The 22,914-nt window shown below is 40.8% G+C and overlaps 1 protein-coding gene across 1 annotated transcript in view; it reads left to right on the top strand.

The window, feature by feature from the left end:
• The window catches only part of TRPC4 (transient receptor potential cation channel subfamily C member 4), a 176,153-nt gene that overhangs the window by 45,689 nt on the left and 107,550 nt on the right, over positions 1–22,914 (top strand). The gene's annotated exons all lie outside the window — the stretch shown is intronic.

The raw sequence follows: 22,914 nt of genomic DNA, 5'->3' as shown, positions 1-22,914 counted from the left end.
CAAATTCTAGTGGTGACACCAGCTATGGAGCCATGTGATAGTCGACAGTGTCTGCCTGTTTCTTTCAGTATCTCGATCCAACTGAAGAGATAGAGTCAAAAATTATATGTGGTCCAGATTCCCTTACCAACTGTCCCAAGGCACTGAAGTGTCTTTGATCACCCTTGGGCTACATGTTGCCATCCACAGGGAAGAGCAACAATGGGTAATACTCCAAGGGCCATATCAGGCTAGAATATTTCCTGGTGATGTCCTTAACCCAAGTTCCAGGGAGGCAGCAGACTTCCCTAAGAGGAGGGTCTTCACAGTGCATTGGACCCTTTATTCTCCTCAGAAGGAATTCACCTACAACTGTAACCCTTCTTTTCTTCCTTATGGAGGTGGTTGTGATAAGGGACGCAGTTCGTGCTGACATTTGCAGTATCTCTGGTGTAGATGGATCATCATCCATGTTACTCATTGACTGACCTTCTAAATCCAGAGCTTTGTATCTGTTGTACAGAGGCACCTGGTAAGGCAAAGAGGGCATTCACCTGCCACCCTGAGCACAGTCTTGCCTCTGTTCACTCTTTTTGTTAAAGTTACTGCTTTCTGCTTGATGGTGGAAAGATACAAGATCCCCTTGATCTTCTGGTGGGACTTTTTGGTTGTGTTTTGGGTTTATTTTTTTCATATGTACCTGCTTCTGTCCCAGGGAGGGAGAACATGGTTCCACCAGTCAATCTCTTAGATTTCCTGATGGTCCTTAGCCTATCTACTTCCTCTGGTGGCTCTGCCACCAAGCCAAGCAGATCATCCACTTTGTCACACCTCACACAGGTGTACTTGTTTCTGCCATCATTTACTAGCTAAAGGCTTTGGCGCTGTCTGCAGCCTGTGACCTGGATGACTGTATGTGTGGGAGGGCTGTCTGCACTGCCACATCAGTTCTTAAGAAAAAAACCCAAACCTTTCTGCATAGTTAGACTGCTTCTGGGAGGAAAATGTCCACCTATTGAACTTGCCTTTTAAGCTGGTAGGGTGGCAACGCCTTTCCTGTGCACCATTCCATCTGTGTTATTTTTGAAATGCTGTCACTTTGAGACTCCATCCTGAATGATTTAAGTGTTGCAGTGCCATAGAGGAAGAACCTATTCATACAGTAAAGATCATGCTGTCCTTTGATCAAGCCAAGTGGTTCTTGAAAACGAACTCCATGTACCAGCCAGCAGAACCCATGTAAATAACTGCAATACTCTCAAGTACCAATGAGCCAGGAGGGATCTTTCTTAGATATTTAATGATCAGAGTAATCTATGTCAGTGATATAGAGATTCAAATCTGAAAACAAGAAATTCAGTTTATTGTAGCTGCATCTACATTAGCCTGGTATCATCAGCAGACTACTACCTAATTGAATCTCCTGATTTTCCTCCTTATATCATGCTTTGCTTGGCACTGTAGCACTGCCTGGAGCATAGATTTCCCCACAACATCCAAAGCCAGTATGCACTCCAAGGATGTGCCTAGCACACCGCAGTTGCTAACACCGAGTTCTCAGGATCAGGATAGAGCTCATCTGAGGTAAATCTCCTGAAATATAGTGCTCTCAGCAATTTTGGTGCCATTCTTAGGGGTCTGCTCCTATTGTTCTGTGTTATTTGCTCAGGCAGATGCAGTCTTAGTGTGTCTGTTCCTCTAGGCATCACAGCAAGAAAAAACAATGTTGAAGCTCCAGTGCACTGTTGTGATCTACGGAAGTCTTGCAGGTACTTAAAATGAGCACAAAGCAAGTCTCAAGCAAACTGGTGCCTTATGCCTTGAATCTGTCACATGCAGATCTGCTTAACAGGTGGTTTTCTGAATTTATCCTGAACAGCAGGGCTCTGGTCATGGCAGGCACAGGTACACCTGCTCCTGCTTCCTCTTTGATGATTGCTCTTGATCAGGCTTGCTTTGCACAGTTAAAAGCAACGTTGCAGTGTTTAGCTATTTTAGCAGTTGCTCAGCTGGTCTCATGAAATCAAAATGAACTTCTAGAGTAAAAGTAGCTCTGGTCACCAGCCAATTCGATTCTTCACTTACACCTTCTCACCTGACAAACTGAAGTTTGGCAGATCGTCTGTTAACAGTTTTCTCAAGAAGGCTGGCTTGGTTTCCTTTACACTTTCTATTTTTGTTTTAGTCTGCTTTGGGGGTTGTTTTTTTGGGGGTTTTGGGGTTTTTTTGAGATGAGATGTAGATGAAAGGAAAAGTTGGTTGAAGGTAAAGACAAGGCTAAAGCGTCTTGTTTCAGAGGTGGCACATGAAACAGAAGTCACCTCTGAAAATGTGGCAGCAACAAGCTTCGTTCACAGTGCTTTGCCCAGCGTCCCCTAGTCAGCATACCTCAAAACATTCTAGTTAATGGATGTCATGGGTGAAAACAACTTGGGTGAGTGGTTGTCAATAAACAGGCTGTTAGTAAAATTTACTTAAGTAGGCCAGTGTTAGTATAATTAGAAGTAATGAGATGAGAGATAGCAAAGTAAGATATCAACTAAATATTGGCTAAGCATTTTGAATAGTAAAGTGTGTTGGGCTGTGAAGCTTTCTCTTCTGGTGTTGAAATACTTGCATATGTGTTCATTATTTATATTTTGTACTTTTTTGCCTTTCTAGTGTAATATGATAAACACAGAATAACAGACTGGTTGGAGTTAGGAGGGATCTTAAAAGGTCATCTAATCATGTATCTATGAAAATGATTGGGAAATCTTGGCATGTCTGATTTAGTCCTAGCAGTGTATATCTCTAGAGGGGCAAATTGTGAGCTAAATATCATAGATCAGAAATAACCAGATGGCAGCCCAGAAGGGCTCTGATGTCTGCTCAAGTGTGGAGTAACAGGGTACCAAACTGTGTGGGATGATGACACCCAGTTGCTTGCTAGCTCTTTGTGTCAAAGCAAAACCTTAACTGCCCCAAAAGTGGAACAGTGCCTGCAGCAGCCTCATACATGCCAAATGATGACTGCTAATGTATTACCTCCTCAATTCCTCATTAGATATGAATTTAATGGGAGACATTCTTGACTTTACTAGTTACAAGCAGTGCATGTCAAACTCTAGATCATGCAATGAGTTCCACCCAGTATGTTACCGATATCTTTGAAGTCTCAGTCTTTGCTGGCTTTTTTGACGCTGTGAAGACAAGACTTGCCCCTTGTCATTGCTTTGACCCAGTAAGTGGCTTTTTATAGACTATACACCCAGAGAGTATTCTGACAGTAGGACCCCTGGTGTTGCAACTGCCTTGCTGCACATAGTGTTCATTCTTCCTTCCCTATCAGACACTTAAATTGAGTGCTTCTTGGCTCTTCCTAACAAGTTACCTGAGAGATGATACCTGCTATAGACACAGCCAGTTTCCTGCCTGGCATGACATTCAGGTGAATTGACTCTACTGACATTTGTGTCCAGCAACCACTAACTAGAGGTGTTTGTGGTCAGCCACAAGGAGTCAGTGAACTCCATAGGATAACTTACCAGCATCACTGGTTCTTGGTCACTCTGGATGTGTGAAGGGCAGAGCATGCCTTGCCTGTCACTCTAGGAGGACATGGGTCTTCCACTGGGTTTGTATCATCATTATACTGTGATACTGTGTGATAACTATTTGTTCCTCGTGGTCATCTCTGATATCCTAATGCATTATCTGTTACCCCTACACATGAATATTCAGGCAGCTGAATTCTGCTCAGCATGTGGGATTTGTCTCCACCCACACAGGATCTACATGCAGGTGTCCAAAAGGTTACTAGGTGACAGTGTAGCCTAGAAGTGTTGCAGCTGACTGGTGTGTGGACACTTAAAGTGAGCTGAATCACTTTGTAAGTGCTGTTAGTTCTACAAACTAAAGCTATGATGAAGTTGCCTAAAGGTAAGTGTCTAGTGACATGTGAGATAGCATCCTGTTTGTCTTCTACTTTAGAAGGGTATAGTCCCTTCAGCCAGTCCTAGGAGATATCTCAGGAGTGTAGGATATCTTAATGTCATTAGACTCTCTCTTTAGAAAATCTAATCCCATCCTGGCTATCCACTGACAACAGAGAGAGTTTAGGGACTTACCTCAAATGTCAATGTCTACATTTAGACATTTAACGTAGGTGTCTTAACCCTCTACTGAATCTCACCCACAGTTTTATCCTCCAAAAGCAAGTAGTCTAAGGACATGAGATTGCCTGAAGCAAAATGCCAAGAACTTGCCAGTAAGTGAATTTCAAATGCAGCACTTTGACACAGCTCTCATCCAAACAGTTGGTTGCTTTTCAGAAATAAATATTAATATACTTCTGGGGTCCCCTGACACTAGGTGCGATTCTCAGTTTTGTGTAATTTAGCATATTCAAGTGGACACATTCTGTTCCTTGATCCACTACCCATTAGCTGTTGTCCTTGTTGTTTTGTTACAATTTCTTTCCTGGTCCAATCCTGTCAGTTGCTAAGTGTGGTGGAGGGGCAGCAGCCCCAAAACAGAGGCTTCCCTATGCCTCTACATGCTCAGACATGTTCTTCTGCCAGGACCCATGAGGCAGTAAACAGGTTGTGTAACACACGCCCAGTCCGTGTGCCCCTGAGGTCCGGGCAGGTAATCCCCTCTTGGGAGGGTCCAGGCATGTCTCTATTGCCTGTTGGGGTAAGGTTTGGCTTACGGACAGCCCAACTGGTCATTTTAAATGTCCAGATGAGCCACGAATCTCGGCTCAGAGCCTATAAAGAGGGGTGCATAGCAGCACCATGTGGTCAGACGGTCCAGACCGTTCAAACCATTCAGAAGCTTAGGGTATTCAGACTCAGCTCTGATCCACAGCAGCACCCTGCTGCCCTGACCTGCTTGCATGGCCTAGACACAGGATCAGGCCTTACTCACTTGCAAGCATTACAGAGGCTCAGACCTCATGCATTGATCTCAAGGTGCAGTCAAGCTATCTGCAAATCCTTTGAGAAGCAGAGCGCATTCATGCCTGCACTTCATACATATATTGCGAGCCGAGAGCCCCCTGCCTAGGCCTAGAGCTATCTTGACTTATCTACAGAGCTCGTCTCCCTGTGGCACGGCATAGACCCTACTTGTCAGTTATTTTGTAAGTCTGGAAAGATCCAGGCCCAGCAGACCCTCAGACTGTCTGCAAACCTGCAAACACAGCCTGCTAGCTGTGAGACCGTGTTAGAAGCTACACGGACAGATCCTTCTCCTGCACCAGGGAAAACCTGCCAGCTGATCATCCCTGGACACAGCATCCAGAAGAAGCAACAGCTCCAAGGCAGAGACTACTTCACCCCAGGAGAGAAGGTTAGAGAAATTCTATTAACCCAGAGAGTGGGAACCCTTATCATCCCTGCAAGCCGGGACAGATATCAGCTTCACCAAGACCCCAATACTGGGCACACGCTGAGACAGAATCTCGGGAGGGTGATTAATGATTAATATTCAAGAGCAACACATCTAAGCAAGCCTTAAATCCTTTGTAATATAAGGTATCTCTATCTGACGAACACACACAGTTTCAGCCCTTGCTGTGCAGACAATGTAGTTGTTAAGAGGCATTAAGCCTAAGGGAATTTCTCTCTGTCTATAGTTGTTGATAATTTGATATTTCCATTTAATAATCAATCCCTGTAAATACATCCCAAGCTGTTTTCATAAACTTGCAAACGAACCCTGATTTCATAGTGGTTGGGGGTGGTAAAAATTTGTAAATATTAATTTTAATAAAAAATTTTATAAAAAATCAATGCGGCCTCAAATTAATTTCTCACCTCCCCCTAACAAGGGAGGAATAGAGAAAACCCCTCCCAACACTAAGCCAGTGCTAAAAATGGTGAGCATTTCTCACTCTTACTAATCACCACAATTTGCAGGATCAAGATAACCTCATTCAGTCAAACCGAGTAATTGTTTTGGAGAAGAGGATTTTATTACCAGCTGTTTTTAATACCTTGAGGTTGACCTTATGTTTTCAGACAATTAGCTTGATTAAGTTCTGCTTGACATGCCATTGTGCAATGAGTGCAGTCTGCAAAGATGATGTCTAAATTACACTACCCTTGAATTAGTCCCACTTGCCTCAGAGTCTAAGCAACAAAGTGTGATTAGGTTAAAAATGGTTTGACCTATGATAAACAATGTTGTTAACTTTTACCATGAAAATGGTTACTGCCCACGACATTAAAGCTTCCTCCATCATTTCCTTACTCAACTGGATTTGAGTAAGCACTCAAGCAGAGCACTTAACAGCAGCAATTTATTTTCCTCCTTTATTCCAGGAGGTGACTGTAGAGGATGGAAGGATATGTGCATCAGTAACATGCTATCTTAGGCATCTGGTAGCCCTAAATTAGGGCTGCTGTAAAAAGATCACTTTGAATATTTTGATTCTTAATTTTTCTCAGAGGGAATCTTCTTTCCATTCACAAGCCTCTATTTTAAATGGGCTGACTTTAATTTATTCCTCTGCCTTTCTCCTCAAAGCTCTGGTAGAGCAGTATCAACTATTTTTATGATGGATGATGTTATGTTAACAGCTCCTTATTATTTGCTAAGGGGTACTGCATATCTGGAGCTGTAGCTCTTGATGGAAAAAATGTCATTACGTAGTTTTAGATTTCCTTGAATAGAAACTGCTGGTGTTGGCCGGAACATCAGAGCACTAACCCAATTCAGTGGTGTGCAGTCTTCAGTATAGCTGGCTTTGTCAGGCCTGATGATGGTATATGTCATGTGGGGCAGCACAGCCCATCAGGAACCAATGGAAATCTCTGCCAGGGTCACCAGTTCGGGTGTAGGGAAGCAATGGCTGGGGGGAGTGTTGCTGTAATGCAATGCAGTAGCTCTGCTTTCAGGGATGATGCTGTCAGGCCAGAGTAATCTGCTCCTTGTTTAGTTATTGCAGCTCCTGCACATGGAATTTGTAACAGTCATCATTAGTATTTTAGCATTTTCTTTGCAGTTTCATTTGTGCCCTGCTGTTCTCCCTATATATCTGCCTGTGGTGTTTGTTTTTCTGTCATCAGATCCTGATGTGGCCACTCTCATCTACTTCATAGACAGTTTTCTCTCATATTTTGTGTCTCCTGTTACCTTTAGCAAGTTTCCCTGGCAACTAAAATTGATCTTGGCCTGGATCTTTGTTTTCTGTCTTGTACTTTTTTGGAACCTGAAACCAGTCTGTTTGGTGTTTGTCTCCTGTGTTCCAAAACCTGTGTGTAAATACTTTGAAGTACATTCTGATTTTATAAAATGGATTTTTCTGAGAGGTTACACCAACTTAATGGAACTTGATGTTATTTTTAAAAATCATGTTAAAAGATGCTTGAGTGAAGAAACATAATGTTTTGGAATAATGTGCTAATTATCCTAAATATTGCTCTGATGTCATATTAACATGCCAGTCTAGTAAGTGAGAAGTTGCGTCTGTTACATAATATCTGAACATGTGTTATCTTCACAAACTCAAGTGTTGGGTTATCTTATAGGTGCACCGAATTGTTCTCATTCATGTTAGTAATATCACCTTGAGTACTGTGTCCAGTTCTGGGCTCCTCAATTCAAGAGAGATGCTGAGATACTGGAACGTGACCAGAGAAGAGTGACAAAGCTGGTGAGGGGCCTGGAACATGGCCCTGTGAGGAGAGGCTGAGGGAGAAGAAGAGGCTCAGAGGTGACCTCATTGCTGTCTACAGCTACCTGAAGGGAGGCTGCAGCCAGGTGCCTCTGCCTCTTCTCCCAGGCAACCAGCAACAGAGCAAGGGGACACAGTCTCAAGTTGTGCTGGGGGAGGTCTAGGCTGGATGTTAGGAGGAAGTTCTTCACAGAGGTTGTGATGTGCCATTGGAATGGGCTGCCCAGGGAGGTGGTGGAGTTGCTGTCCCTGGAAGTGTTCAAAAAAAGACTGGATAAGGCACGTAGTGCCATGGTCTAGTTGACTGGATAGGGCTGGGTGGTAGGTTGGACTGGATGATCTTGGAGGTCTCTTCTAACCTGGCTGATTCTATGATTACTTTATTGCTTGCTCCTTTTTTTTTTCTTTTCACAAGTTCCATATCAACATAGCATTGTTTTAATTTCCTCCTGTTCTCTAAAGTCAAATCTCTTCTTAAAGGAAAAATGAAAATGCAGCTACTCTTTAATCTTTCATTTAAGCTGAATCCCAGAGTGACTCAGAAGTCAAGTCAAAGATATTATTGTTTCATACAAATGCATCATATCATATTTGGAAGAAAAAAAAAATTGCAAGTGCAAATCCCATCACTAGCAACTGGATTTGAAAGGATGTGTCTGTGTAATGTTAGTAGGCAGGGGACTATGGAGAATGCTGGATGTACCTGCACAGTGATGATTAATTGTAGTACCTTGTACATATGTATTTGAAAGTCAACTTCTTTATGGAACTTGTGGTCAATTTCACCTCTTAGAAAATTAATTTACATGAAAAAGGGATTACTTCCCTTACCAAGCATAGTGGTTCTACATTTATATCATTTGAACATGGGTAAACTTTAATTTTTGTGACATTTCATGAGATTTCTAGTTGTTTGGTAGAACAGTATGTCAGAATGGACATGTGCTACAAATGATGATGAAGTCCATAACCTGCTGCTATATGTATTCATGCTTAGAAGGGAATTAGAGTAAGAAATAGGTTTTGTACAAGAGAAATCTTTTCAAAACAAGATTGGCCCATAGCCTACAGTTAGGTTATTGCCATATCTGATTTACAGTAGTCACAGGAACCTGCATATCTTACATGTCAGGAAGTGTTTCTAGTCAAAGTAGGGGTGTATCTTCCCTTGTACATTTTTCTTCCTTTGATTTTGACAAAATTTCTTACTTGTAATTTTTTCTTCTTCAAAATGAACTTGAACGCTCAACATCTTTGGTTTGGAAATGTCTTCAAATGCAGACATTTAGGCTAAGATTCATACCTACTTATACCAGCCCAAAGAAAGAAATGGAGATTTAGCTGAGTTGCTTGCAGCAAGACTTCCATTGTTTCTCTTCACACTCTAATATAGAAACCTTAGGAACCTGTCTAAAATTTAGATAGGTTGAATCTAGGCACAGCATCACTGAATGCAGTTAATAGCTACAGTATTTACCTCTTACATTCACCGCTGTTAGATGTATGTAATTTCATTTACTTGAAAAAAAAACCAGTAAACACCATAAGCTGCTCCTTTTAGCCACTTGATGATGACCTCTGTTTTGCTTCACTGGTAAATTTGATAAATAAAACAAAATAAAAGAAAAGAAAGAAATAACAAAGTAAAGGCTCATATTTATGTTCCACCTGTCTCATCAAATAAAACAGTGGTAAGTATATTTAGAACAAAGTTTTCAAGAATAAAGTTCATGCTGTTCACAGGGAACATTTGACATTCATAACTACAGGAGGTCACAGAGTCAAAGATTACGGAGTACTAACCAGGGCAGAGACATGTAATACATGTAAGTAAAGAGAAAAATTACTAAAACTCAAACCTTGAGGAGGAAGCTGATGGAAGGCTGCATCACTGCAGAATTAAATATGTGCATCTTTTGCTTTGCCCTTGAGACCACTAATTTTGCTGCTTCAGGAAGTGAAGTAAGAAAGTAGCAAATGATAAGATTAACTATTTACAGAATAATTTAAAAAATGATGGGTTTCCTCTTACGCTGAAAGCTTACTTACTGAACACAGCTCAAGAGGGAAAGAAATGTGTTATATGGAGACTGAAAGTGATTACTATAATACGGCCTTGAACAAGGCAATCGTTGGTCTAGAACTCTATAAAACAAAATATCTAAGCATGAGATAGAGAAGCATTGAAATCGTTGTATGGGAAGGCAGGGAAGTGTGTCTGGAATAACTTCAGGTCACTCAGAAAAAGTCGGGTAGCAAACACACAGGACAAACATGGAATGAGAGAGAAGATTCAGTTCAGCTGTCCACTTGTATATACCTATTAATAACTGAATGTGTGAGGGTACCAGGAGTTTGGCTTATAACACAAGAGATGGAAGGGTCCAACACCCATTCAAGGCAGCAGCTGGGTAACAGGTAAGCACCCTGGGACATTTCCAGTGGTATCAATGTGTAACAACAGGTGGGAGCTGTATAGGACATTGGTTTGTACAGCCTGGCAAAATGAACTGTAAAAGAAGGACAGCAATTTCTCCAAAAGTTCTGAAGAGATGATAATTCTGTCAGCAGTCCTCAACAACTGAATCTAATTCAAACTGAGGAATTTTATCTTGTCAGAGAAATGAGATTCTGTCCACCACCACTTACAGAAGGGGGGGTGGGGGATTTAAAGTACTTCTAAAAGGGTGATTCTGAACTGTTCCAAAGAAACGCTGTCTGAGAGAGCTGCCCATGATAAAGGTGCTGGGTTTGGTGGCCCAGAAAGCCTCGACCAATTCTGGCTTCCCAGGACCAGGAAGCAATGCTGATTTTCTCTTGATCTCACTTATGATAGAGTTCAGATAAGATATCTGTAGTAATCCTTTAAATATGTGAATCTCTCATAGCATCTGAGCTTCTTGATAGCTAAAATAATGTTTTGAAGAGTTCCTAGTAACCGAGTTATATTTTGGTGAAATTTTAATAGCACTCCATGTTCTCTTCAGCTTTTGTTTGACTGTGTTGCCAAATCGAGAACTGTGTGCAGCTCTAGGTTAGGTTACTTAGTGTTTAGATGAACTTGCCCTAGCTCTTGGTGCAGGAAACGTAACATAGATGCTTACAAATAAAGTTGTTCACAGATCAGGAGGTAAATCTGAATAATTACTTTTTAAAGTGAATGAAAACCTGACTTGAAAGAGTGCAGTGTCAATTCTCTGCCAGTTGGAAATCACGATGAGATGCATTTTCCATAGTTAAAGTTTTCTGTATCAAGTATTTTCTAGTTCCATCTATGTCAAATATATTTTTCCTGTGAATAACATGCTGGAATAATTATATGTTGGGACAAGGAGTCATTATTTAGGAGAAAAGACTTTACATAATACTTTAAAAGTGAGTGTCAAGAAGTTGGATTTCTGAAGTTTTTCAAGTGATCTGCTTCTAAATTTTTTTTGTGTGTTTTAATGCTGTAATGCACATTCTTATGACTTTGTCCCACCCCAGTGAGAAAAGACAAGCTTCCTGAAGGGTGCTTAAAGGTATTTTAGCTTTCCAAGCTGTGCTAGTTTGACGCAGGCTAGAATGTTTTGGTGAAAAGAACTAGATCATAGGCTGTGAAAGGAAAACAATGGTGATGTCTACTTTCCCTCAGAGTCTTGCTGAACAAGAAAGGAAAACATTAGATAACACTCTCGTCATTTTGTCGCACTCTCTGGCTGGGCTTTGACTGAGCTGCATCTCCTTAACCTCACCTGCCACTCACCTTTGCTTCTTAACCTCTTGGCTGAACCTCTATTCTTCCTCAGGACTGGGGTAAGGTTGAGAGGGGCAGGGGGAAGGTGCAGGGGTGGTTGAGAGCCCCTCCTCAGGTGTCTGGGAGGGGAGTTGTGTTTCTGTATTACCTTTTAGCTTGCATATTTCTGTATATAATTGTATATACTGTAAATAACTGCTTGTATATTGTGCTAGCTGTAAATAAATAGCTTCATTTATAGTCCCAGAGCCAGCTGAGTCTAGTTGGGTACTTCTAAAGTGTGGGGGGACAGGTAACATCCAGACCATCACACAAGCTCACATGATTACTGCTAGGTCAGCAATCTATAGAGCACTGTAACAGACAGGCCTTTGGAAGACAGGGAACCTGCATGACAGCTTTCTGATTTCACCATGTCTTAGCAAAGAGAATTCTCCATTGTTACTACTTATATTATTCATTCCCATTCTCATTTAGCCCAAGACATGATCCTGAATTTTGATTTAGGCATATGCATAAATGACAATTTAGCCATGCAAGCAAATTTTTGGAAAGAAATGTTCCCCTGGATTTAAGCAGCCTTATATAATATCTCATCAAGCTATTCATTAGGGCATGTTCTGTACCATACATTTAATGGTCCTGAGTGACACGAAGCTGTCATTTTACAACTTCTGGTAAATTTGAGTTGTCATACTTCTGGCTTGCTGTTCTTTGACATTTTTATTGCTACAAGGGCAGGAAGGGGTTAGTCATCACATAAGAATAGAATTTCCTGAGGAAAAAAAAAATCATTATTGTTTCATGCTTTAGTCCAAATAGTATCTAGCTTTCAATGTTAAGCTAGTTAACTGACCAAATTATGTGCTTGATTGATTTTAATCAAAATATTTTATTGGGGGTTGTAAACAATGGCTAACCATCTTTGCTAGATTTATACAACTGCATTTTGTGTTATCTAATTGGATTATTGTACGTTGTGTACTATCAAGTAACTGGTTTGCTTTGATATCAGTTTCATTTTGATTTGGTTGACCATTATACTTGACTAAAAGTATTATTATTGGTAGTTGACTTTTAATATGAACACTTTTAGGAAAATATTTTAAAATGCACTGACTCATGTGTTTCTGAATAAGCAGTGTGAGGGCAGAACCATTAAGGATCGGGGTGAAAACATGCCAATAAATTCCAAAGACTGAACAGTTGCCCCCAACTCGTCTTTATTTCTTGCCAGCTTTTGTTTTATTTTAGTTCAGCCTCTTTCAGGCTCTCCACAAAATACTTGTACCACTTTGAGGGCAGCAGCCAGTACTGAAATGTTTACATGTGCCCATATGTTTGCACACAGATCTCTTCACAGCTGGGTTTCCATTGACCCTAAACACTATAAAGTGTTTTAACATATCCTTAGAGTGACTTAGTTTGTGTGTCTGAAAATGGACCCACATTGAAGTATTTTTATTAGCGAGTCTTTACTAACGGTATTTGGGCAGTCTGCCCAAAGCCTTCCTTTTCTGGCCAGACTGCACACTGCCTGGAGTTTCATCATGTGAAGCATGGAATGACATGTAAATCTGCATGTGGATATATCCTGAAGCATAGAAAAGTCACTGCCATGTGCAGCATAACTCCTACAGATGGTGTTCCTGTTTTGTATTTTCCAAGCTACTCTGCCTTCCCTCTCCTTTCCTGTTCAGGTGAACTTGCATGGCCAGAACCTTTCTGCCCAACCATAGTCTGATTTTTTAGCAGAAACTGTTTGTGTTTACTTGTTTGTTATCCCATGCTTTCCTCATTTGGAGAGACTGCCCACCCACAGATCATAATGTCAGCACTACTGTTGGAAACCCTGAAAGAAAGCCTTCTGCATGTCCAGATGACACTGAAGTCTTCAAAATTATTTTGGAGAGCTCCTTGAATTTACCCAGGAGAACAACATCAACCAAGAAGACAGGGAGGTCAACTCAACTGGATGGTGCAGTCACTTATTGAGATCATTATCTGTGTTATTGCCTTCTCTGTCTTTCCCACTCCAAACTGGCTGCCTGCTGTGTGTTTGTGCTCCACCATTTAAACTAATAAGTTCACATCTGTCAGAGGAAAGCAGTCTTTCGCTCCTTTGCTCTGGTAGCAGGCTTAAATGCATCAGTACTCTCCACTGTGCAAGAACAAAAAAGTAAGGTTTCAGGGTCATTCCTTCCATTTCCCAAGGATATTTGCATACTGCCACACATCAGCAAGAGCTAACCATACATGTTATTTTTCACAAAGTGTGACTTTTTCTAGTTTAAGTAAAACCAGGAAAATTCATTTGATATATACTAGAGTGCTATTGCCATCTAATGATACATCTGTGAGTTTGTGGTGCTCTTTTTGGTCTTTTTTCATGTGGGGAGCTATGTGAATTTTCACTTACAAGATAGTAATATTAGGCTCAGTTTTATCTGTATTTGAATAAGCAAGGTCTTGAATACTTCTAATTTGAACAATTACATAGATTTACAGTACTGTGTACCAGAGTCCAAATCATCCTACCCTTATATGTTCTCTAAATAATTTTTAATATGTCTCAACAATGTTTTTGCCATAATCTCCTAAAACTGATCTTCTGATACTTATTAAACATCAGGCTGACACCAGTGCTGACCTTAAAGGTCATTTTTGCAAGAGGAACCTGTCATTCTCAGCTAATACCTGATGTGATGTCAGCCTTAGAAAATGAAAGTTTGCTCCCTTTTGGTGTAGCATAAGTGAGCTTGCAGAATATTCTAATACTATATACAAAGCACTGTGCTTTAACCCCCCCAAACTGTTATAAAAGTGCATGCTGTCTTAAAATTGACAAAAAACCATCTAAGCAAGTAATCTGTGTCACCACATTGAAGGTTTATCACATCAGTGTCAGCATTTGCACTCTCCTGGGACTTGATCTCTGAAGATGTTGATGTAAGATGCTGGTAGAATTTAATCTGTCACATATCCACTGTGTCTTGGCCTCTGAATGTTGCTCTCTTTAGCTATGTCCTATCTTGGTGACTGTGAAGCCAGAACACATATAATCAAACAACATTATAGTCTACCTCTCTTTATCTGCTGGCAGCTGTGCCCATTGTCATGTTCTTTTCTTTATGTCAACTTGGATTATAGAGTGCTTCAAATCAGAATGCAAACAAGGTTTAGGTCTATTCCAAATTATTCAACACCCTCATAGGCAGCATTTACTATATTGTGCCGTTCAGTTTATCTCCTGCATGTATGACTCCGTGCTAAATGCTGAACTGGCACTTCTGCTCCTGTTAGCTTTCAAGTCTGAAGCTCATGGTAATTCTAACAATGACAAGTGACTTTCAGGTGAGGACCCCGTGTGGTGTATTGTCATCTATAATGATTGTAAAACAAACAGTGCTGGAAGTCAGAGGTGGGCAGTGGAACCCCATCCCCCGCGTCTGAAGTTGTTAGAACAGTCTCTGGAATGGTGTTGGCTCAAGCCAGTTAACATCTTCCTTCAAAAATTTCCAAGTGAAGTTTAGGAGCTAGCATGGAACCCAAATTATTCCCAGTAGACAGTTCTCATTCAATTGGGAACAAGAATGTTTAACAGTATAGGCACAGCCTCAGTACTAGAGATGTATTTACTGTACTTGTCTAGACATTTGGTTGTATACCAGTATGTGGACTGATGCTGGCTTTCAGAAATCAAAAGTTTATCTGCTTTTCTTTTGTTTCTGTTCAAATTAAACAGTCTATCCTGGTGACTGAAAGTGAAGGAACTTCATGCTTCTTTTAGACTTGGATTTATCAGAGCTAGAGTCTTGCTTTCAGAAAATCCCCTTTGAACATCATTTTTGCTGTGTATCAAGTAGGATTCTATGACAGATTAAAGCTGATTTGTCACAAATCTATTTTAGAAAGAAAATTTCATACTTTTATGAATATAACAAATGTCAGAAACTTTCCTTGGCAATGAAAAATGTGTTCTAGAAGATCACAGAAATAAGCATGTTACTCACTTGTCATAAATGTTCCGATTGCCTGAACAGGATGCTTAGGATGCTTCTGCAGTTATTTCTTATGAAGTTTTTCTTTTCTTTTTTTTTTTTCCATGAAAATAGTCTGAAAAACTCATGAGCAACATCAGATTTGTACATTATAGAAGAAACTATATAGTGTAAAGATGAGAGAGATGGTGTCAGCACACGAGGACAAGGCTGAGGTACTCAGTAACTTTTTTGCCTCAATCTTCACTTTCAGTCTTCTTCATTTTGAGTCAATGGAGGTTTGTGTCTGGGAAGATGATGAGTGGATCCTCCTGGAAGCTATACTGGAGCACATGGAGGACAGGGAGATGATTTGAGATAGCCAGCATGGTCTGACAAGCACTGCCTGACTAACCTAGTGGCATTCTACAATTGTGTAATATCAGTGGATGAGCAAAGATCAACAGATGTCATCTATCTGGATTTATGTAATACCTTTGACACAGTTACCCACAACATCCCTCTCTCTAAGTTGAAAAGATATGGCTTTGATGGGTGAACTGTCCAGTGGATGAAAAATTGGTTGGATGGTCACATGCAAAGGATAGTGGTCAATGGCTCAAAGTCCAGGTGGAGACAGGGGACAAGTGGTATTCCTCAGGGGTCTGTACTGGGACTAGTGTTGTTCAATATCTTCATCAGTGATATAGACAATGAACTTGAGTGCACCTTCAGCAGGTCTGCAGATCATACCAAGCTAGGAGGTGTGACTGGTAGGATTGAAGGATGGGATGCCATCCAGAGGAACCTGGACAGCTTGGAGAGGTGGGCAGAGGAAAATCTCATCAGGTAAAATAAGGCAAAGTGCAAGGTCCTGCACCTAGGTCAAGTAAATCCTCTATATCAATACAGTCTGGGGAATAGTGAAATTGAGAGCAAGCCTGCAGAAAAGGACGAGAAGCTGGATGAGAAGTGGGACATGAGCCAGTAATGTGCATTTGCAGACCAGAAAGAGAATTGCATCCTGGCTGCATCAAAAGAAGAGTGGCCAGTAGGTCAAGAGCAGTGATTTTGCCCCTCTACTCTGCTTTGGTGAGACTTCACCTGGAATGTCCAGCTCTGGAGTACCCAACACAAAAGAAATATAGACCTGCTAGAGTGGAGGAGGAGGGCCACAAAGGTGATCAAAGGGATGGAGCTCTTCACCTCTGAAGACAGGTTGTAAAAGTTGGGGCTTTGTGGTAGTTTGAGGGATCCCATGTCCCCCCTAAACAAAACCATAGGGACAGAAGCTCATCCCAGGGGCATGGACCTGCTCATGCCAGGATATCATAATAGTGTTATTCTATTCCCTTTTCAGTATCACAGCTTAAAAGATAGTGCTTGACTGCACCTCCTCCCCTTCTCTTCTTTGCTTCTCTTGCTTCCACTTCTCCGAGCAGTGTGCACTCCTATCTCATGGTTCATGGGGAAGCTGGCATGCAGGGAGTTGAGCCACTGAGGCCTTGTAGGCCTAACTGGGGGTGGGGTGGTGGTGGAGTTTCAGCCTACCCTTAGGCCAACTGAGGGTGGAAGGAGTGGAGTATTCTAGAAGGCCAGTTTGGGTCTAGTGGATTTTATATTTATTCTACCTGATTGCATTTTGTATATATGCTCTTGTAAATAGACTTTCTCTTTTAAACTTTCAATCTGTGTACAGTGTCCTTGTTCTCACTCTTGAGACGGTGTAAGAGTCGATTCTGTCTTCCAGAACTGAGTATGCTCATGGCCCAAACCGGAACAGGCTCTTCAGTCTGGAGAGAAGGCTCTTTGGGAACCTTCTAGCTACATTTCAGTATTTGAAGGAGACCTACAGGGAGGCTGTGGAAGGACTGTTTAGAAGGGCTTGTAGCAATAGGATGAGGGGCAATAGTCTGAAACTGGAGCAGGGTAGATTTAGGTTAGACATAATGAAGAAGTTCTATGCAATAAGAGTGGTAAAATACTGAAACAGATTCCTCAGGGATGTGGTTGAGGCCCTGTCCCTGGAGACATTCAAGATCAGACTTGATGTGGCCCTAAGCAGCCTGATCTAGTTGGAGGTATCTCTGCTGACTGCAGGGCAGTTATTCAAGATGACCTTTAAGGGTGCCTTCCAGCCCAATGCAATCTGTAAGTCTATGACTAGTAGTGCTATAGTAAGTCTAACTTAGTGATCACTGTTGAAAATAAAGTATGTTTATTAGGGTAGTATCAATGAGGATTTCAGAAATGGCACATATGGATACTATGGAGCAAATCTGTGATCATCTAGATGAACATCTGCTGAAGATGTGTTGTGACTGAACGTCTTTTCCTGTTTCTTCAAGGAGTTACAATATGTAAGCACATTTGCTGTGACCAGCAATAAAAGTGTCTTGTCACAGGGGCCCTCAATGTCTGCTTATGAGTCACTTCAATACTTATCTCCCTCTGTTGCACCTGGCTACTACAGTGTTTTGGGGTGGGGGACAACAGGCAAGGGAGATGCAAGTCAGAGTCCCCTGAAAAAACAGCGAGGATACGATCATGTGTGTAGGGAAAGCAAATAAGGCAAAAGCAGAGGTTGAATAAACATCGTGGAATCTTTTTCAGCTTTAGCTTTGATGGTAAAACTGTGTACCTGTGGTTAAAATATGTATTTACATATACACATGATGTTGCACCAGAAGACAATCTCCAGTTACTTGTTTTAGCATCAATAAAGATGCTAAAACAGCAAAGAGCTTTTCTTCCAAAATAAATTCAATTACTAAATGATGATAAACAGAATGAAAATGTTAAAGATTTGCCAAGGAAGTGTAATGTTGCCATTCTGTATGAAAAATGCAGGCCCCTATAATTTGAAATGGTGGTCTACCACATGCACAAATGAAACAGCCTTGTCCAAAAGAAATCTTGTCACATAAGAATCATTATTCTGTCAAAGTAGTATGGATTTCTTCTGTTATGTGTTTCTCCTGCTCAAGTTCTGAATGATATTTCCGTGACATCTGCAGGGGGCAGGATCCTTTTGGACCTTTAAGATCATAAAGTCCAATCATTATCTAGCTCTTCCAAATCTGGTGAAAATCCATGTCCCTTAGCACCACACATCTGCGTCTTTTAAACACCTACAGGCATGGTGATTCAACTGCCTTCCTGGGGAGCCTAGTCCAGTGTTTGACAACCCTTTCAGTGAATAAGTTTCTTCTAATATTCAATCCAAACATCTCTCGCTGCAACTTAGGACACTTCCTCTTATCATCTGTTACAAGAGAGAAGAGAAGAGAACACTCATCTTGCTACAACCTCCTTTCACGTCTCTGCTGAGCCTCTTCTTCTCCAGATTGAACAACCCCAATTCACAGGATCTTAGAATCTACACAGAGCCTTTTCTTATCCAAGCTGAATAACCCCACCTCTCTCAGTCTTTCTTCATAGGAGCCTTTTGATTATTTTTGTGTCCCTCCTCTGGACCCACACCAATAAGTCCATGGTTTTTTTTTGTGCTATGGACTCCAGGGCAGGCTGCAGTATTTCAAGTAGGGTGTCACAAGTAAAGAAGGGCAGAGTCACTTCTTTGAATGCAGCACAGGATGTGATTGGATTTGCAAGCTATGAGCACACATTACTAGCTCATGTCCTGTTTTTCATGCACCATCATTCCCAAGTCATCCTCTGCAGGATTGCTCTCAACCCATTCACCACCCAATAATGTGACCATATTTGAAGCTGGTTTGTTTTTTTGTCTAGTTGTGGGAAAGTTAGGCTAAGCACTTGATTGTTTTTTAACTATTTTTGGGGAAAAATGCACTTTTAAAATGGATATATTTTCAGCTATGACATACTTATCTAGTAAAGATTATTTTGAAGTGAACACTTCTTCCTTTTGCACATAGAGAGTTGCATTTTTTTGGTTATGTGGGTTTTTTGTTTGTTTTGTTTGTTTCTTTGTTTTATCCTATCATAAATCTTAATCCTAAAAGATTTCACAGCTGGGTTTAACTCATTGCATTTTAGTCACTGCGATTTCAAAATACTTGCTACATATTTGGGCTTTGTTATTCAGGTATTCCAGAGACATAGCATCTTATATAATCTTTTCATATAAAGTGTCTTAAAGACTGAGTTTCTAACATCAATGTTGTTAAGATTATCCCAGTAATTGAAAGTATTATAACTGACTCCATAGTCTGGATTTATGAAGCATGAATTAACACATCAGAGTACCAATCTTACTTTATAAACAGTAGCAATTTTCAGAGCTATCGGATCTGAAAAATCATCAAATGTCTTTCAAATAATAGCAATAGTGCTTGGTTCTCCTTTAAAAAATGCAAAGCAGCCCACAGATTGTGTGAAAAGCAGATATTATAGTATTTTCCAAACTGACCAGAAGAATTTACTTTTCCTTATCAAATCCATTATATCCTCTTCCTCAAGTTAGAGAGAGTTCCTCCAAATTACATTAGTTGTGGCGCTTCTTAAACCCAGTTAGGATTACAGTGATAACAGGCGAGAACAGAACAATATTGAAGAAAAATTACTGTCTTTGTCCTTAACTTTCACAGTCCCTAATTACCCTCACCAAGTTCAGTAAAGAGGATATGAGTTTGTGCCCCGTGAGTGCATGACTCAGGTACAATTTGTCACATGGTGTTTATGGGCTTTCTGTTGGGCAATTATATTCCTGCTTTCAGGACAAGTGTTATGATTAATATAGAATTATGAATATTACTTTTCTGGTATGAATATTAATTATTAATTATGAATATTTTAACGTCACCAGTTCACGTGCAATTAGTTTGGATTTTCAGCCCACAGCAAGTATTTACACAACAGGTATTTATAAACAGAGAATTAAACAGTTTAACCAGTCAGAACTTGGGAAGCAGGAAGGCAGAGCACAGTAAAATTCAAAGTGCACAGCAGGCATTACTAGCTACCTTCCTGAGGTAGAGCAAGCACTCATGCTCAGTGAGTAGCCCAAATTAGCCCAAATACGGCGTGCTGATTTCCCAGGTATGTTTCAGGTATAAAGACACTTACAAAAGCTGCGATTATAATCCTGAGGGAAAAATACTAAATATTCTAAGGTAGAGGGAAGGAGAGGAAAACTGAGTCGCTGCAGGCTGCCGCTGCTGCAGCACCTGGCCGCTGCAAAGAGCTTGCTGCAGGCAGGAACACAGTTAAGGAGCCGCTAATGGGGGAAGCCCCACGGGGATTCACTGAGGGAATCACCTAACCTACCGGTCCAAGCAAGACTGAAGAATGGCCGGAGAAGGTGGAAAGGCTGTCGAAAGGTGGACTTTTCAAATCATTCCTCTATTAAATAAACTTTTTTTTTGAGAATCAAAGTGGCCAATAGGCACAAGCATCAGAAGTTTGGGGCAATAAGGTCAGTGTCGTGCCTCGTGTGGCTACACATGTATTCCCCAAATGGGAGTAAGGCATGCGCAGGGTTGCACAATACACCAGACACGGTGGTGCTGGGCTGCTACCTGCTTTGGGCAGCCTTTGCTGGAGCCAGCCCCCTATCATTTGTTTTGCCTGCTCCTCAACTCAACTGCTGGACCTTACAACAGGAGAAGAAGGAGCAGTGGCCAAACTAGTCTATCAGGATTCATGCCCTGCCGGGACACAAGTTATTTCATCTTTATCTCTTCTCTGAAGTATTTTTTTTTTCATCTGCTAGGTGTATGGACTCTGGAAACCACAATTCCATTTTTGCTGGGTTTAGCACCAGAAATTGTTTCCTTTCATTCCCTTTGCGCTGGTCTAGTGGACTTGACCTCTTGTTTCTGTAGACTCTTGTTCTTTCAGAGGAACTCAAAGGAAATGGAGACTTCCTTACCTCTGCTGTTGTCTCCTGGCTCTTACAGCTCTCATGATGTGCCTCTGTCATATGCATATGTTTGCAAGGGACAGTATTGTACTGTTTGTCACACAACAGTATGAACCATCTTTGGTGTATGTATCACCTTCAGGGACGTGTACCGTACCAGCAATCATTCTCTGCTTTCTAACGGCACATAAACATTTCTAGTTATGACAAAAATTTATTTGTGGCTGATTATTTTCAGGAAGCAGTACAGTTGAGAGAGAAAGACTAGCACAGGACAGCAATTTGGAAGCATTCCAGTGTGTGTTTAATGTGTCTCTTCTGAAAGAGACAAGCTAAGCTTAGATTTGATTTTCCCCATTCAAGAATCATGAAAAGGTAAACACAAGAGGTTCCAGCAAATGTTTTCCTTAGGGCTTACAGTGAATCAGTAATGGGCCTTCCTCAGTCTTATAAAAACAAATGAAGAAAAAAAAAAGAAAGTTATCCTAATGAAATCATAATAGATCCCATCTGTATGTTGCTTCTACCATAAGCATCTCTGCAATGTCCAATTCCATTGACACAAAATAACTGTGGTTTAACTCCCAGTAAATGAGAAGTCATTGATCTGTCCAGTTGCTCCTTCACTTTCAAGAGAGAAGAGTTTTTAACAACAACTCCCAGTAGCAGCCAATCATTTTTCTTCAGGGGTCTTGAGTAAGTTTTTGTAGGTACGAAAAAATACAATAATATCTCTTTGTCACTGTGAGTTAACCTGACATCTGTCTGGCACCTATGAAGTAGACCCCAAGTGAGAGACAAGTCATCGTGAGCTGGAGTCAGGAAGGACACATTTCAGCACCTGGAATAGTGCATTTTATCTCCATGGCTGTAATGGCAATACAGCAACCCACCTTTCTCGCATATACCTGCTTGTGAATATCTACATTGAAGTCTGGTAATTTGGAGCTGAACATGCCTGACAATTTTTCCTTTTTGAATTGAACTTGGAATTTTGAAAAGCAAGAATGAAAAACAACCTGGTAAAATACAGTGCGTTATCAATGAGAGTGTGGTACCTCTGTTCCAGAGGTACAAAACTGTGCAATGAATATGTACTTTATTTTACTTAAAGTGAGTGTAACAGAACATAATCCACAGAGTGTGCAATCTAGCCCAGACAGGGCCACTATCCGGGAGGGAGAATTGGGAAGCATCTTAGAAAGGATTGTCGTTGCTCAACTCCTGTAAATGGATATGGAGGGGAAATCTTTCACATGTACCTCTGCTCTACCTCACAGTATTTAATGAGATTTTTTTTTGTTAATCAAAACTTAACAATAATGCAAATACATACTATCTCTGAAGGAGATGGTGGAAAAGGCAGTGGGTTGCTGCAACATTGTTAGATAAGAAAATGAGAAGAAAGTACTTTTTTTTTCCCCCCCAAGAAGCTGTTCAAGCTCCTATTGAAGTATGGAGGAAGTATTTTTGTGTACCTTGCTCTTTGAAGTGAAAAGTTGTCTCTTCTCTCTTTTCATTTATTTTTGTTTGCTCGTTTGTTAAGTAGAAAACAGAGCCAAGAGAACATTATCCTGATAAAAAGCAGAGGCATTAAATTCTTTATTATGTGTAAAACTTTAGAGTTGTTCTATAGTTGCAGTATTTTAGTATTAATTCTAGCTTAGTTCAGGATCAAATCCATGATGATTATCTACCAGTTCTGAGGAAT

This window comes from Pogoniulus pusillus, chromosome 3 (genome assembly GCF_015220805.1).
Source record: "Pogoniulus pusillus isolate bPogPus1 chromosome 3, bPogPus1.pri, whole genome shotgun sequence".
In the NCBI taxonomy this organism is placed as follows: domain Eukaryota; kingdom Metazoa; phylum Chordata; class Aves; order Piciformes; family Lybiidae; genus Pogoniulus; species Pogoniulus pusillus.
Note: the sequence above shows the minus strand (reverse complement) of the source record. Positions and strands in the feature narration are given on the sequence as shown.